Consider the following 15506-nt stretch of genomic DNA (forward strand, 5'->3'; position numbering starts at 1 on the left):
TTCATATGTCCTTTTGAAGGAAGGTTTCCCTCAACACTGGGTACTGTTTAACATTTTTATCAGTGACTTGAATGAAGACTTTAATATCATGCTTGTCATATATAAATCTTAGTTGCATATTTAATGTAGCTGACAAGATCCAAAAATAAACTACCAGACTAGGAGGACAGATTAAAACCAATGGCCTTTTCTTTGTCCTCATCTTTTTTACCTCTGCGGGCCTTTATGCTGTTGGTCACCACTTGGATTTTCTTTCTTTCTAGTTTTTTGTGACACTTACCTCTCCTACTTGTTTGATGTTTCCTCAGCCTCCTCTGCTTAATCTTCATCCAATTCACATTTAGTCCTTCAGGGTTCTATCCATCATCTTGTGTTCATCTGTACTTTTTTATTTGGTGAGTTTGTTAGCTCCCGTGGGTCCAAATATTATTGCTGTGGCGACAAATCCCAGATCTGCATATTCAGCCCTAAACTCTCCTGAGCTCATTTTGCACCACCGACTGTTTCTTGGCTATCTGAAACTTCATATCCTGTAGGCATCTTAAATTTAGTATATCCCAAATAACTTAATCTTCCCTCCAGACCTTCCCTTCATAACAAATTTCCCTATTATCATTGAGGGCCAGTCAATCAAGAAACATTTATTAAACACCTACTGTGCTGGAGATTTAAAAAAAAAAAAAAAAAAAGAGGCAAAAAATAATCTGTGCTCAAGGACCTTACAATATAATAGGGGAAACAACATGCAAACAATGCAGGTATTTAATCCTTCCAAGTCAAACAAGGTTTTTTTTGAATTGTGAGGTAGAGAAAACAGAGTACTTAAAATTTATTAACTCTGTGCAGTGTATTGTAGTCCTATGTATTACAAAAATACGGAGAACTAATCCTTTTGCTATAGCTAATGACCTGCAACTATACAGCTTATCTCAAGCCTCATATTTCTAATTCTTGGAATACATGGTGGGCCACCATTAACCAGGAGGATGTGGCAGATGTTAAGACCACTATCTTGAGTTTACATGGGATCCCCTCAAAAGGAAAGATTTTGATACGTTTCAACCAAGGACTATGAAAGACTCTCTTTCCCTTCCCACTCCTCACCCCCACACCCCACATCAAGGATGATGGGAAATTCCTTTTAAGTGGCAAGACTACAACTAAACCCTGTGTCCTTGGTTGGGGATGTTTTCATTGTCTTAAGTGGCAATTTTCCCATTCAAGAACATTTTGCAGAAAATATCTTGGAGGCAGAACCTGGGGACAACTGATAAGTAACTGAGAATTATGGAGTCAAAAGGGACTCGGAGTCTCACAAACTGGTTCAGGAATTACTAATCTGCCATCTCTGACCATGAATGACTGGGATGATGAGAAGCCTGGAAAAATAGCAGAAGAAGATTGAATGAAGGTAAATCTGGAGGAGAGAAGCTTAGGATAGGACATGAGAAAATAAATAGGGTATTTAACTTCTGATTAAAACAGTAGATAAGCAAATCCTGAGTCGATTTGTAAGGCCCAGGTTTGATCTTTAATAGCAATTTTATTTCCTAAATTTAGGTGATTGTCTCAAGTAGGATTAAGAATCCTTAGTTAATCTTGTATGATCTATGTAAGGAGGGAAACTACAAAAATTGAATAAGCCATGGTCTCAGTACTTATAACTTTTTTCATCTAATAGATGTAAACTAAGCTTTAATAGAGTTTTGGGAACACAGGAATAATTATGGCTATTATCTTTCTAGTAAACAATTATTCCTGTGCTCTTACACAAGATGATTGATAAAGCCCCTTCCGGTACTAGATCTATGATCTTACTGATATAATATGATTTTGTGGTCCCCTGATTTTTATGGGGCCTTCCGTTCTGGCAACAAGTCAGTGAGTGATTCTAGATTTTCTGCCTCAAGAAACTCCCACAGATCAAACTCCTGAGACCACTCCTCAATTCATTGCTGTCTGGTAATCTTGTCATCCAGAACCAAATTCTGGAGCCCACTCCTTCTTACCTATGAGCCATAGAATTAATATATCTACGTAAAAGCTGAATAAAAGTCTCTTCTTGCCTCTGTTTTGCTGCTGAATTCCCTTACAATTCAATCTGCTTTGTAATGGCATTATTATTACTTTGCCTTTTGACTAGGTGAAGCCTGCAGATTCTTTTGAGACACCTTGTGACACCAGTCTGTGACCCAAACTTTTAGGGTCCCCCCTTCCCCTTTCTCAACCTCATCATTTGGTGGCCCATCCAGGGAGAGGCTGGCCTCCCCTGGCTTAATGCCCTCCTTGTCAAGGTAAGCCTCCCATTTATGGTCTGCATCCTTAGCACTTCTTAAATGGATGAGGCATTTATTGAGCCTTATTGTGTTCAGAGCATTGTACCAAGGATGGGGGTGGGAGGGGTACATACAAATAGAAAAGTTAGGCAAGATTCTGGGTCCTGGGCTGTCTCCATCAGGGTCTGAGGGTGGTCAAGATGGGGTTTCACTTGCTTTGCATCAGGCCCTTATTTTCACTCAAAAGCATCAAAATAATCTCCTGAAAACACAAATCTTATTTCCTATTGATCTGAACTGGCTCACTAGTTCCCCCTATTTGCTTTTCTGTCTCACTTGTCCAAGATGTCTCCCATGTTGAGATTATACTCCCGCTTAATTTCTACCTGTTAGAATTCTGAATTTAGTTTAGAATCAGCTCCGCCACCACATCCTACAAAAATAGAATCCCCCAGTTGTTAATGCTTTTTCTTTAAATTACTTTAGATTTATGTATGTGGGGACAGCTAGGTGATACAGTGGATAGAGCACCAGCCCTGAAGACAGGACCTGAGTTCAAATATGATCTCAGACATTTAACACTTCCTGGCTGTGTGACCCTGGGCAAGTCACTTAACCCCAATTGCCTCAGCAAAAAACAAAACAAAACAAAAAAAAAAACCCAAACAACAACCAAAAAAAGATTTATGTATGTGTCTACTTGTATTTTCCAGTAGAACAAGAAGACTTGAGGGCAGAAATGACTTTCATTTTTCTTGTATCCCCAATGGCTAATGTTTGGCTTTTAATAAGCAATTATTTGCTTGTTAGATTAGATTGAATTAAAGAGGTAGGTTTGAACTGGGCCCTAAGGGATGGGTGGGATTTTAAGAGATGACCTCAGGAGATTGGGAGGGACGAGGTCATTAGCAAGACCTTGGAGATGGGCCTGTGCAGAATGTGTGTGAAGCAGATGGTGATTGAGCCTAGTGGGAATAGTGAGAGGAGGTAGAAAAAGTAGGGTGGATTAGAATTGAGAATTTGGCTCTGGTCCTATGAAGTAGGTTAAGAGACTTTGATGAAAGGAGTGACATAATTAAATCCGTGCCTAAGAAAGATTTTTCTGGCTGTAATATAAAGGAGGGCTCTGGGAAAGACCTGGGAAGACCCACAGTTAGGAGGCTGTTGAAATAGACTCTGCTGATAATAAGAAGGACCATGTCATGGTGGCAAATCATTGGAATAGATAGAAAAAAGGGTGTGACTAATATTGCCAAGCCCTTTATTATTATTAACTGATTTCAAGAATAGCTTCCAGCATGTTGGGTAGATCCTCTATGGAGAACTTAAGGGAGGACACAGGCAGGAAGTGCCCAGAATAAGAAGCCCTAAATAGGCTGCATTTGGAGGATTATCCACATTGACAAAATCACACATCTCTTGAAATATTCAAAGGTTTTTACCAGGAGAGATAATTTCTTTCTTCAGAAGAACAAAAATGGTAGGCAGTACCCACTTTAATTGGACAGATCTGAGAACACTATAAAATTTTAGAATATCAGCTTACTGTCCAGCTCCCTTATAGAGAAAGCAACCAAGGCTGAATATATGACTTGTCTGAGGTTACATGGCTGGTGAATAATGTCAGGAACCTGACTCAAATCTGAGTTCCCTGACTTCAGTTCCAGTAGTCTCTGCATTTACACCTGTGTAAGTACCTTTTGGAATAATAGTATACTTAGATCATTACCTAAAAAAATGAAGTAGAGGGGATTAATAGTATACTTAGATCATTACCTAAAAAAATGAAGTAGAGGGGATTAATAGTATACTTAGGTCATTACTTAAAAAAAAAAAAAAAAAAAAAAAACTAGAGGGGAGTAATAGAATACTTAGATCATTACTTAAAAAATAAAGTAGAAATAAGTAATAGTATACTTAGATCATAAAAAAAAATAGAGGTAGCTGTGTCATCCTGAAATGTTGGTGCAAGGTGTTCTGGCTTGTACATGTTTATGTAAGGTCTGGAAAAAACAAAACAAAAAACAATGCAACAACTAGTGACTCAGTAGCTTTCAGGTAGGAAAACACCATGCAGTGTTTCCTCTAGAGATAATTGCTCCAAATCTTACCCAAATTAAGAAAAACCCAAAATAACATGCCAAGCTCAGTGCTAAGTATTGCAGATAGAAAGCCAAAATCAACAATAACAAAAAGTCCCTGTTCTCCAGGGGCTCACATTCTAAAGGAGGAAAAAACATACAAATTATCATGAAAAAATAAGAGAAGGATAGATTTTCAGAAGATAATCTTTGACAAGAGACAATAGAAATAAGGGTTGAAAAAGGCTTTCTTGCATAGGGTGGTACTTCAGCTGAGACCTGAGGAAACCAGAAAGCAGATAAGAGGAGGAAGAGCATTACTGGAGTGGAATTACATGGAATAGGGTGATGGAAACATGGAGTAGGGTGATAAAATCTTGAATGAAAAACATCAAGGAAGGCAGTGGAGAAAAAGACTGGAAATGTAGGAAGGCATCACAGTATAAAGAACTTGAAAGTCAGGGAATTTTGTATGTCATTCTGAAGTTGATAGGAGCCACTGGAATTTATTGAGTATTGGGATGACATGGTCAAGTCTGTTGTTAGGAAGACCTATTTGACAACAGAGTAGAGAATAGTTTGGGGTGGGAAGAGACTTGGGGGGGAGAGAATCACCAGCAGGCTATTGAAGACCTCCAGGTGCCTCTGAGTGGTAGCAGTGTTACAGGAAAGAAAAGATATCAAGAAGGTAGAAATGATAGAATTTGACAACAGATTGGCTATGGTGGGGTAAAAGGGTGAAGAGTCAAGGAAGATGCCCTCAACAGTAACAGGGAAATTAAAAAGAAGGGAGGATTGGGAGAAAAAGATAATGAGTTCTGGTTTGGATATGTTGCGTTTAAGATAACTGGGAAATCCAGTTCTAGATGTCCAACTTTTCCAGCAGTTGGAAAGGCAAGACTGAATGTCAGAAGAGAATATGGGACTAGAGAAATGGATCTAAGAATCATCTGTAAAGAGATGTAGGGATTGATGAGATCAATGATGAAAAATAATGTATGGGAGAAGAGCAGAACATCTGGGGAAATGGGGTAGTATGGATGAGGAGACTGGGAGCAGAGGTCAACCAGCTCATTCAGAACCTAGAGAGAAGGGAGGATCCAGGCGGACGAGGTAAACTTTAGAGCTGATGACTTTAGAGAAGTCAAGAGGACTGAGAAAGGACAACTGCTTGGAGAACTTGGGAGAGAGCACTCCATTCATTGGTGATGAATTCAGAAGCCAGACCAAGTCCGTTGCTCCAAGTAATTCCCAAGATTATAGTGCATTGAGAGAAGGAACTTCCTCATCCAAGCATTCCTAATACCAGTGAAATCACAGATCTAAACAAAAAGCTCCCCACTCCCCCACCCGGTTTTCTAGATATGTGACCACAGGCAAGTCAGGTTGGAGCTTCAGATCCCTCTGGGAAACCGGGGGCAGTTCTGCTAATAGTACCCACAGAACAGGTATAAAGTGTTCTGTGAACCCTAAAGTAGCTGTCAATTACTTTTATTTCCAACAATGCTCTGATACACAAGGCAAGGTAAAACAGCCGATAGGGCCTATATTTTTGTTTTTGTGACTGATCCTAGGAGGTTCTGATTTTTAGACTAAAGTGTGTTAGGAGCATGTTTGAAAGAATAGGCGTTGGTTGTTCTCAGTGTTACAGCTCTAAATGGCACATATTGGTTTTTAAATAAACATTGGGTGACTTCAGAAGCCATTAGCATCTTTCTCAAACTCTGTGCTGGTTCCCTGGAGTACTTTGCTCTCTGCCTCTGATTCATAAAGAGTAGGAGTTGTGGGCGATTAAATATGAAGGTACAACCACCACCAACCCAAATAACATTCTTCTGACATAGAAGAACAGTGCTAAGGGAGATAAAACTGGTGATGACCCCAAAGTGCCTTCCCTTATTCTGGATAACTCAGGAATAGTTGCGTGAAATCAATTGGCAATAGACCCCAATGTAGGAGCACTAGAACTTGGCACCCACGTTGATGTCTTTTCAAAGACTTTCCCCGAGGAATACAAGACTGAAGTTTCTCTTTCCTCCTGTTTTTATGCTGTATAAATGTTATTTTCTGGATTTTTCATTTCTTCTTTGAATCCCCATCACGTAGTACACAGTAGGTGCTTACTAAAAGCTTGATTGGTTAAATAGTCTAGGTTTCCTGATAACTTATTTTTTCTCCAAACACACATTGCTCTGCTATATGAGGCAAGGAAAACAATGGATTATGGTGATGTCTCTTAGAAGAGCCATCGCGAGATGGCTATTTTTTGCATTATATTCTTAGTTTCTGCACTGCTATGCTACTACCACACCATTATTCATGGACACAGTAGCAATGTGGGCCTCAGATTACATGGGATTCTAGATGCTATTTTAGTCCAATCCAAGGAGCATTTCTGAACTCGAGCAGGTAGAGTGGTTCAGTAAATAGAGTTGCATTTGTGAAGCCTGAATCCCTAAATTTGAATTCTACCTCGGATACTGATAGCTGAGTGACGGTGGATAGATCTCTAATTTCTCTGAACCTCAGTTTTTTATCTGTAAATGGGGGAGAGGAGAAAGAATTGGACTTGATAGCCTCAAAAGTCTTTCTCACTTGAAATCTATAATCCTATGATAAGTCCCTACTATGTGCCAGGTACTGTGTGGGCAGTGGAAATGTAAAAATAAAGTGAATGCCCTTATAAAAGCGAACATTTTATGAAAGGGTGCAAGACATCGGAAGATAAGCTAACTTAAGGATGGAGAGAGCTCTAGGAACTGGGGGAATCAGGAGAGATTTCATATAAGAGGAAACTGAGCCATGAATGAATGAACAACTAACGATAATTGAACAAATGAATGAATGCATTTCTTAAATGCTTACTATGTGCTGATCATTGGTGAGACCTCTAGAAAAGGAAGAGAGTTCCTGCTCTCAGAGAGTTCACAGTTTAATAAGGGAGACAAGTCTAGGCACTTTTGGCTTTAGATTTATAAGAGGGAAAGGGTCAGACTTTATGTTCAACTTTCACCAAATTAACATTCTTCTTTATTAAAAATTCTGAGCTCTAGCTCCACTTTATAAAATGAGCACCATCGCATGTACAGAAGAGGATGATACATAAAACTATGATGTTTTAATATGTACTTTGCTTTTTTTAAAGTATATAATTCAACTTGTAACTTTCAAAAGGATCTGGCTTGAAGAGAAAAAAAATAGGATGATGCCTGAAACTATGACTAATATGTAATTTTCTTTTTTTTTTTAAGTATATGATAGACTTAATATGTAACATTTTTCTTTTCTTTCTTTATTTCTTTTCTTTTCTTTTTTTTTTCTTTTCTTTCCTTTCCTTTTCTTTAGAAATTGGAATTAAGTGACTTGCCCAGGATCACACAGCTCATACCTGAGGCCAGATTTCTTTCCTCTGCTCCACCTAGCTGGCCCAAAGTGTAACTTGCAAGGCTGCCCTCTTTGTCTGAGATTCTTTCAGGCCTTTCTTCTCTTCAAACACATTTCCTTTGACATGATTTTTTTTTTTAATAAGATGTTCTGCAGCTTGCATTTCACCCATAGATTAAAGCAAGAAAAGCTCTCCTGGTGTAAGTTCTGCTCCAGTGTCATGATTTTGAAAGATATTTTGTGGAGCTGGTTTTCCTTTCACAAAGGGTGGAACCTGAGCATATTATGGTAAGAGGGGTGACTCACTTAATATTTTGAGGACAACTGGTTCGACACTAATGCGGCATTTATCCCTGGCTAAGAAGTCCTGGAGCAAAGGAAGTGAAAATTCATTTTTGTTCCTCTTCATCTTTTCCCACAGTGGAAGTTCTTTGTTGGAGAAAGGTTCTGGGGAGCAGCTGAGAATTGCTTCATCACCTTTTAGCCTCATCTCCCTCTTGCATTTTGCATCTCTACCCTCTCCTTTCCCCCAAGCATTTACAATCTCATATTGATCAGTTGTATACAGCAGATCACCCTTTCTACTCAGGAAAACTGGCTACAAAGCCCAGTGGGATCTCATATTCTCAGTTGTTTATTAGGAGAAAAAAGCCATTTGATTTATGGAGCAAAATGCCTCCTGTGAGTTATTTCTCTAGGGCGAGGCTCCTATGTCTTTGTTAAAATTCCTTTATGAATCCTAGAAGGACACCACAACAGGGATCCCTTTGGCACCTAGTAGCTATATGGATTCAGGTTCAGATCCATTCTCCAATTCTTATGTGTGGCTCTGAGCAAATCACTTATACCTTCTCAGCCTCAGTTTCCTCATCTGTAAAATATGAATAACAAAACCACTTGCCTCCCGGGCTTATTGTGACACTAAAACAAGATAATATTTAAAGTGTTTTACAAATCTTGAAGTACTATAAAACTGTGAGTTATTATTATTATTAATGATGATGATAATATCAACAGGAAACAAAAAGATGTCCATTTGTCAGAGGTGCTTCTATGATTGTAGAGACTGTCGGACACAAAGTTCCAGTGGAGAAGCGATTCTCTGCAGATGCAAAGGGTCCTCTGAGTGACAATGGGTGACATTGTACTTGTTGAATAGGAATATTTTATAGCTTTCTAAGTTAAATCTACAATATTTCAAAAGTATTCAACTTCATGCTCCACATTGGGGAAAAACAACCAACCACAAAAAATGGACAAAGGACACCATTTGTCCAGAAAATATGTCGTCCTAGCAGTACATATATCTTGGACAGTCATTACCAATGGAAAATGAATCAGCCCAAAAGTGAAAAAGATGAGAACTGGCTGGATTGCTTTGGGGAAGTGACATGGTACTTTGAATAATTTTTCCGGAAACAAAAGCTCATCATACCAATATTCCTCCATCAAGTGCTTATGGCTGTGAAGAATGGGATACAATTCACTCCAAAGAAGTAAAAGTGAAGGTCATTTAAAGGGCAATGAAAAGAGAGAAGTGTTTTAATGAAGAACTGCCTGATTGTAAAAGTCATAGTGCTAGAAAAGGTCATATGATATAAAGGAGAAATCATTCATGGAAAGCTGGAGTGCCCTATTGATTTCCACACAATGTCAGGGGCTCTTAACTTTCACATGTGGCTCATGTACCCGTTGTCACTGTCTGGTGAAGGAATCTATTTTAGAAGTTCCAAAATAGGGTATAGTTTTCCTTTTGGGAAAAATTTGTTGTTGTTATACAAAGATTTTGAGCAAATTATTCAGGGCAAGGCATTCATCTCCGTTAATAATGAATCGCTTCTCAAAAATGATATTTTTAAACATCTCCACTAATGATGAATTCCTTCTCAAAAATATTTTTAGCCCTATAAAGTAAAATACATAAAATTACAAAGAAAATCAAGTACATTACAATAAAGATGTAATTTTTTCCTATTCCAAATGCCCTAAAATCTACCCATGGGAATCTGTGGGCTCTAGGCTCATATCTTGCTCTAGAGAAAACTCCCTTTCCCAACATGTAGCATCTCCTGTGGAGATTTCCTGGAGCATGAATCCTGAAGGAGAAGATGTGGATGGACAGTAAGGGGCAATAAAACCTCTGGAGATACGTACCCACACTGTTACGATCACAGAAATTTCTAATATATCGAGCCCCAAGTTTGTTTGATCCAAGCAATAGACTAGGAGCAAAGAAGGCAAAGAAATGGCCCGGACATGGGCAGGTTTGAGGTGGCAGTAGCATGGCCGGGAGCAGAAGATGAATTATCACCTTTATGCCTTTCTGTTCTAAAATCATGGGATTTACAGCCAGAGGGGACCTTGGAGATTATCCAGTCCAAACCTCAATTTATAGGTGAGGAAATTGGGACCGAGTGAATTTAAGGAAGTGGTAAAGCTAGAATTTGAGTCCAGATCTTCAGATTTCAGCCTCCTGTTTGGTTTTGTTTTCCCATGATGACCCATTGGCTTCCAGTTTCCATCTTTAGCAGACTGATCATTAAAAGGCATGGTGTAAAATCCCTAAACAGCAACCATTTAAAAAGTTTGTCCTAAGTCGATAAATTGAGTCTGAGAGGAAATATGGCATAGTAGGTCATAGAATCAGGGAGACAGACCTGGTTCAAGTCATATCTCTTAGATGTAGTGGCTGTATGGCCCTGGACAAGTTCCCTAAGCTCCCACCACCCTAGACAACTTTCTAAGAGGGATACATGGCACAGTGGGCGCTAATTGGCAGTAGTGAGGGGATTTCCCCCATTCTGGAGTTCCCAAATAGTGAAACCACAGATGCAGCCCCTATTCCTATCCCATCCTAAACAATTGTCCAGCACCTGGTGCAGAGCCTGACATTTTGTAGGCACTTACGTGTTGACTGGACTGAACTATTTTTTATAACACTGAGTCTCCAGGAAATGTTGGGGCTACTCATGAGGCCATTCTTACTACTGATGGGCATGGAACTTTTGACTTGTTCCATTTCAGACTTGGACAGGAATACCCTTCCTTAAGCAACCTGGTCACCCACTCCTAGGGGGTCGGTCACCTTAGTGACCTTGAACTTAGTGCAGAAACCCAGTCTGCCTTACCCACAACGACTCGGAGCTCCTGAACTCAGGAGAGCAGCTCCTCCCTGGGAGCTGCGGTTTCTGGCAGGTGCTCCCTACCCTCCTTGGCTTCTTGGTTTGAATTGGATTACATATTGACTGTGGGTAGGAAAGTGGAAACGGCTGCGGTCCCTCATTTCAAGAAGACATTAACTAGGGCAGGGGGATCTGGACAGAATGCTTGTCCGACATGGGCTCCTGAAAGGGAAGTGTTCCCAATCTTCCACCATCTCAGCTGAAGGAGACCACAGAAAAAGCAGAACGGGATGTGAGAGCCTGTGGGCTGATTAGGTGGAATCACAGGGTCTGTTCGTTGGGTTGATACTGACTCATGGGGGAAATTTTCTGCCTCTGCAGACCACAGTTCTCTGTCCATATCTTAAGATCTTCTATAGGGTAGACTTGGTTTCCTAAATAGAAATGCTTACTATTATTGACACAGGAAAATGTGCTATAACAGTAGTTTTTAACACTCTATTTTTATAGTAATTAATATAGTAGAGTAGAGTAGTATTAGAATTAACTACTATTTTTAATTATTTTAACACTCTAAAACACTCTTTAAAAATTCTTTATGTGAATTATCTTTTTATACTCATGGCATTCTTGTTAGCCAGATGCTGCTACTTGCTTCCCTCTTTACAGTTGAGGATTCTGAGGTTCAGAGAACTTGGCTCCCTCTGGATCGTGCAGGTGGTAAATCATCAAGCTAGGATTCCAACAAATCGAGGCAAAGAGGATAAAGTGACTTGACCAGGATCACACAGCTAGTCAGGCAGTCATAAAAATGACTCTTCTTGGCTCTGGGTCCAATGTTTTTGCCTAAGTTCACACTAAAAGAACTTATATTCTAATGGAGAGAACAATAAGTACATATATGAATATAGATGATACAAATATAAAGTGGAAAAATGCAAAGGTTTTGGGATATTAGGGGGCAGTTGTGGGTGGAGGGAATCAGGCAAGACTTCAGGCAGGTGGAAGTGTGTTTCAGGCTTGAAGGACAGCCAGTGCAAAGAAAAGTCTTTTATTTAATTTTCCTTTGGCTCCTTAGAGCAGTCCTGTGGGGTAGGTGCTAGCAGTGAGGAAACTGGGGCTCTGAATAACTTATTCAGGGTCACACAGTGAGTAAGGACTCAGGACAGGATTTAGACTTGAGTCTTCCTGCCTTCAAAGAGTATTGATTTCTAAGGACATGGAGGAAAGCTTCCCAGGGAAGATTGTATAGGAACTGAGTCCTGGAGGAAACTAGAAATGTTGAAAGATTGAGACAGGATGGAGGTGCTTTCCAGGCTTGAGTCACCGTTTACACATAAGCTTAGAGCCAGGAGACAGAAGGCCAAATTTAGGGCCGTTTGGGTGAAAATCAGAGTGTATGAAGGGAGGTGTTAGACAATGAGCATGTAGCAATAGGCTGGAGATAAAGTGGGAGAGTCTTTAACTTCCAAGGGAGCTACTCATGGTTGACATCCCTAGGACACTGCGTTTGAAGATACTTGTGTGGCCCCCCGAACATGCACTTGCCAATATAGCCACAATTGGAAATGGAAAACTTTTAATGAATTTTTTTAGATTCCTGGAAAAGCTGCCATACACTATAAGTATCTCCCTCTGGGAGACGGGAGGGGAGGGCTTTGGGAATTCAGGTTTCTATGAACCACATGGTGTGGTCTTTGAGCAGCAGAAAGTGCTAGGAAATTAGACCATGTCCAAGCCCTCTTTAGGTTGGAGGTATGCTGGCAAATGTTCTCTGGGGGAAATGTACACAGGACACTTTAAGTTTATTCTATATTATTACACAATAGTTTTCCCATCGCTTTCTTAAGTTGAAACAATCAACTCAGCAATAAATGAAGCCCTCATTTATAGCTTTAGCTGTAAATTCAATTAAATGCTTCCACTGAAAACCTAACTTTTAGTTCTCAAAAACTGGCAAGAGCTGGCTCCAGCACATCCCTGCTTGTGGAGGGGACCATGGAATTTCAAAGACCTGGGCTGGAGAGAAAGGCAAACTCTGGTGGGTGCTAGAAAACTGAAACAAAAAGCTTCTGTACAGAGCTAATGGGAAGTCTCCTCTCTGAAGATTACACAAGAAGGTGCTCTGCATTTAATTGTGGGAAGTGTGAGGTCATTGCAAGAGGCAATCTGTGGAAATGGGATGACTTCCTGAACAGTTGATGTTTCCTGTTATTCTTCCTTCAGAACCCTTCTGTCCCATTGGACCACAAATGGAGCTCCATTAATAGTGTTGGTTGTAACCCTTTGCCAAGAGATTTGGACCAAGGATGCCCAGTAGCCCCTGTTGGTGCCAAACAGCTGGCAGGTGCCCTTGTAGGAGCCAAGAACTACACCAGTTACCAACTCAGCTTGAAAGCCAAAGGAGCTATGATGAGACCTGCAAGTTTCTCAGTAAACCTTACCTTTAAGGAAAGCAGAAACAGCTGGGAAGGAGTGCATCTCTCACCTCCACTTTGAGCAGAACAAAACCAGGGATACTGATGCCCACTATGGATCAGGGATGAGGGGAGTTCTCCAGGACCATTTACCTGGGGCAAGAAAATAAACACTGGTTACTAGAAATTACTCCAAGAGATTAAAAGCAAAAACAAAGGCTCCATCTATGCTGATATGATGTCAAAAAACTGAAAACGCATCCCACCTGATGTGCTTAAAAAAAAAAAAAAAAAAAAAATCTTGTTCTGTGTGAATGGGAAATGATTGCTACAGCCCAGGCAGCCCAGATCGTGCCTCGGGGGAGGCTGCTTTGGCAGCAGTAACAATTTAAGGAGCTCCAAGCCCAAAGATGGGGATGAGGGCGTCCGACAACTTGTCAGAAAGAGATGGTAAGGGATCCTTTTCTGGTACTGGGTTCAGGAGTTTTTACATTGTGGCTGCACAGTTCTGGATTGCTGTCCCAGGGCCAAACCCCATGGACCACAGGGAACAGAGGCTCAGATCATGGTTCCAGACCCATGGCTGCTCACAGGGGAGACCCTGGACTCAATTCCAAGGCAAAAAGAAGTACTAGTGCTTGTGACTGTAGGAAAAAGAAACACCTGATCAGAGTCCCAGAGCCAAGAAGAGTACTAGCACTTGCAGCTAAAAGAGTACAGGTACCTTTCCTAGGTAAAGAGCCAGAACAAAAAGTCAGGAGAGCAAAGACCACATCTCTCCTTAGATCAGACCACCTTGGAACACCAAAAACTTCCAGGCTTCTAGTATCAGCACTGAAAATAGCATGAAAAAGCCAAAGCTTCAGATAAGGTCTCCTCTGCCCCAGGAGCGGAGCCCAACTTTAACCTTAAGTTAAAAATCAAGAAATAGTCTGGGAAAATGAGCACACAATAAAGACAACAAAAGAACCTGACCATGACAAGTCACAAGGTAACAGGGAAAATCAAGACTCAAATCCAGGAGACAATGATGACAAAGCAGTTCCAAGGAAAACCTCAAAAGAAAAATGTGAATCAGGTACAGACTCAACACCAATTCTTGGAAAAGCTCAAAAAGAATTTAAAAAATCAAATAAGAGGTAGAAGGAAAATTGGGAAAAGAGTGAGAGTGATGCAAGAAAATTATGAAAAGAGAGTCAACAACTTGAAAAAGGAGACACAAAAATCCATTGAAGAGAATTACTTTAAAAAGTAAATTTGGCCAAATGGAAAAAGAGGTACAAAAGCTCACTGAATAAACTATTTCCTTAAAAATTATAATTTGGCAAGTAGAAACTAATGACTTCATGAGACACTAAGAAACAATAAAACAAAATCAAAAGGAAATGATGCTTTAGAAAATGGTGACTGTGAACAGTTCAGAGAAGCCTGGATGAACTGATTCAGGGGAAGAAAAAAAAGACAACACAGATAATGGCAAGCATGTAATTAGGAAGATCACTCGATGGAATTCAAACCCAAAGTGACTGAAAGACTAGTGATGATCCCTGAGAATGGATGGTGAAGAAAATAAACCTCCCTCTTCATAGTTGAAAGGGGAAGACCATGAGAATGGAATATTTTTTAACATTATCAGACATCGCCACTCCATCAGATTTTTTTTTTCTTTATATAATTTGAAAGGGGAAGAGGAGAGGAAAAATTTTCCAGAAATGACTGTAGTAACAAACTGGAAGGCATCAATAAAACACATTTACAGAATAGGGGGAAAAAAGAAAAGAAACAATAAATATGGTAGGTACAACTTTTTTTTTGGGGGGGGGGGAAGAAATCTTGATTTTTATTTCTATAACTGGTTTCTTTAAAATAAATTTCCTTCATGATCTAAAATCTAAATTCAGTGTCAAGTACAACAAAACAATTACCTTCAAAGCAAATAATAAAAAAGTCTCTCCCCCCAGAGCAGGGTCATTTAAAAATATTGCCCATTATTTTTATCAGATGGTATACATTTGATATTTTTTTCTTTTATTTTTTTTCATAGCTTTTTATTTACAAGTTATATGTATGGGTGATTTTACAGCATTGACAATTGCCAAACCTTTTGTTCCAATTTTTCCCCTCCTTCCTCCTACCCCCTCCCCTAGATGGCAGGATGACCAGTAAATGTTAAATATATTAAAGTATAAATTAGATACACAATAAGTATACATGGATAGGTACAAT

The sequence above is a fragment of the Antechinus flavipes genome, chromosome 6 (genome assembly GCF_016432865.1).
Source record: "Antechinus flavipes isolate AdamAnt ecotype Samford, QLD, Australia chromosome 6, AdamAnt_v2, whole genome shotgun sequence".
NCBI lineage: Eukaryota > Metazoa > Chordata > Mammalia > Dasyuromorphia > Dasyuridae > Antechinus > Antechinus flavipes.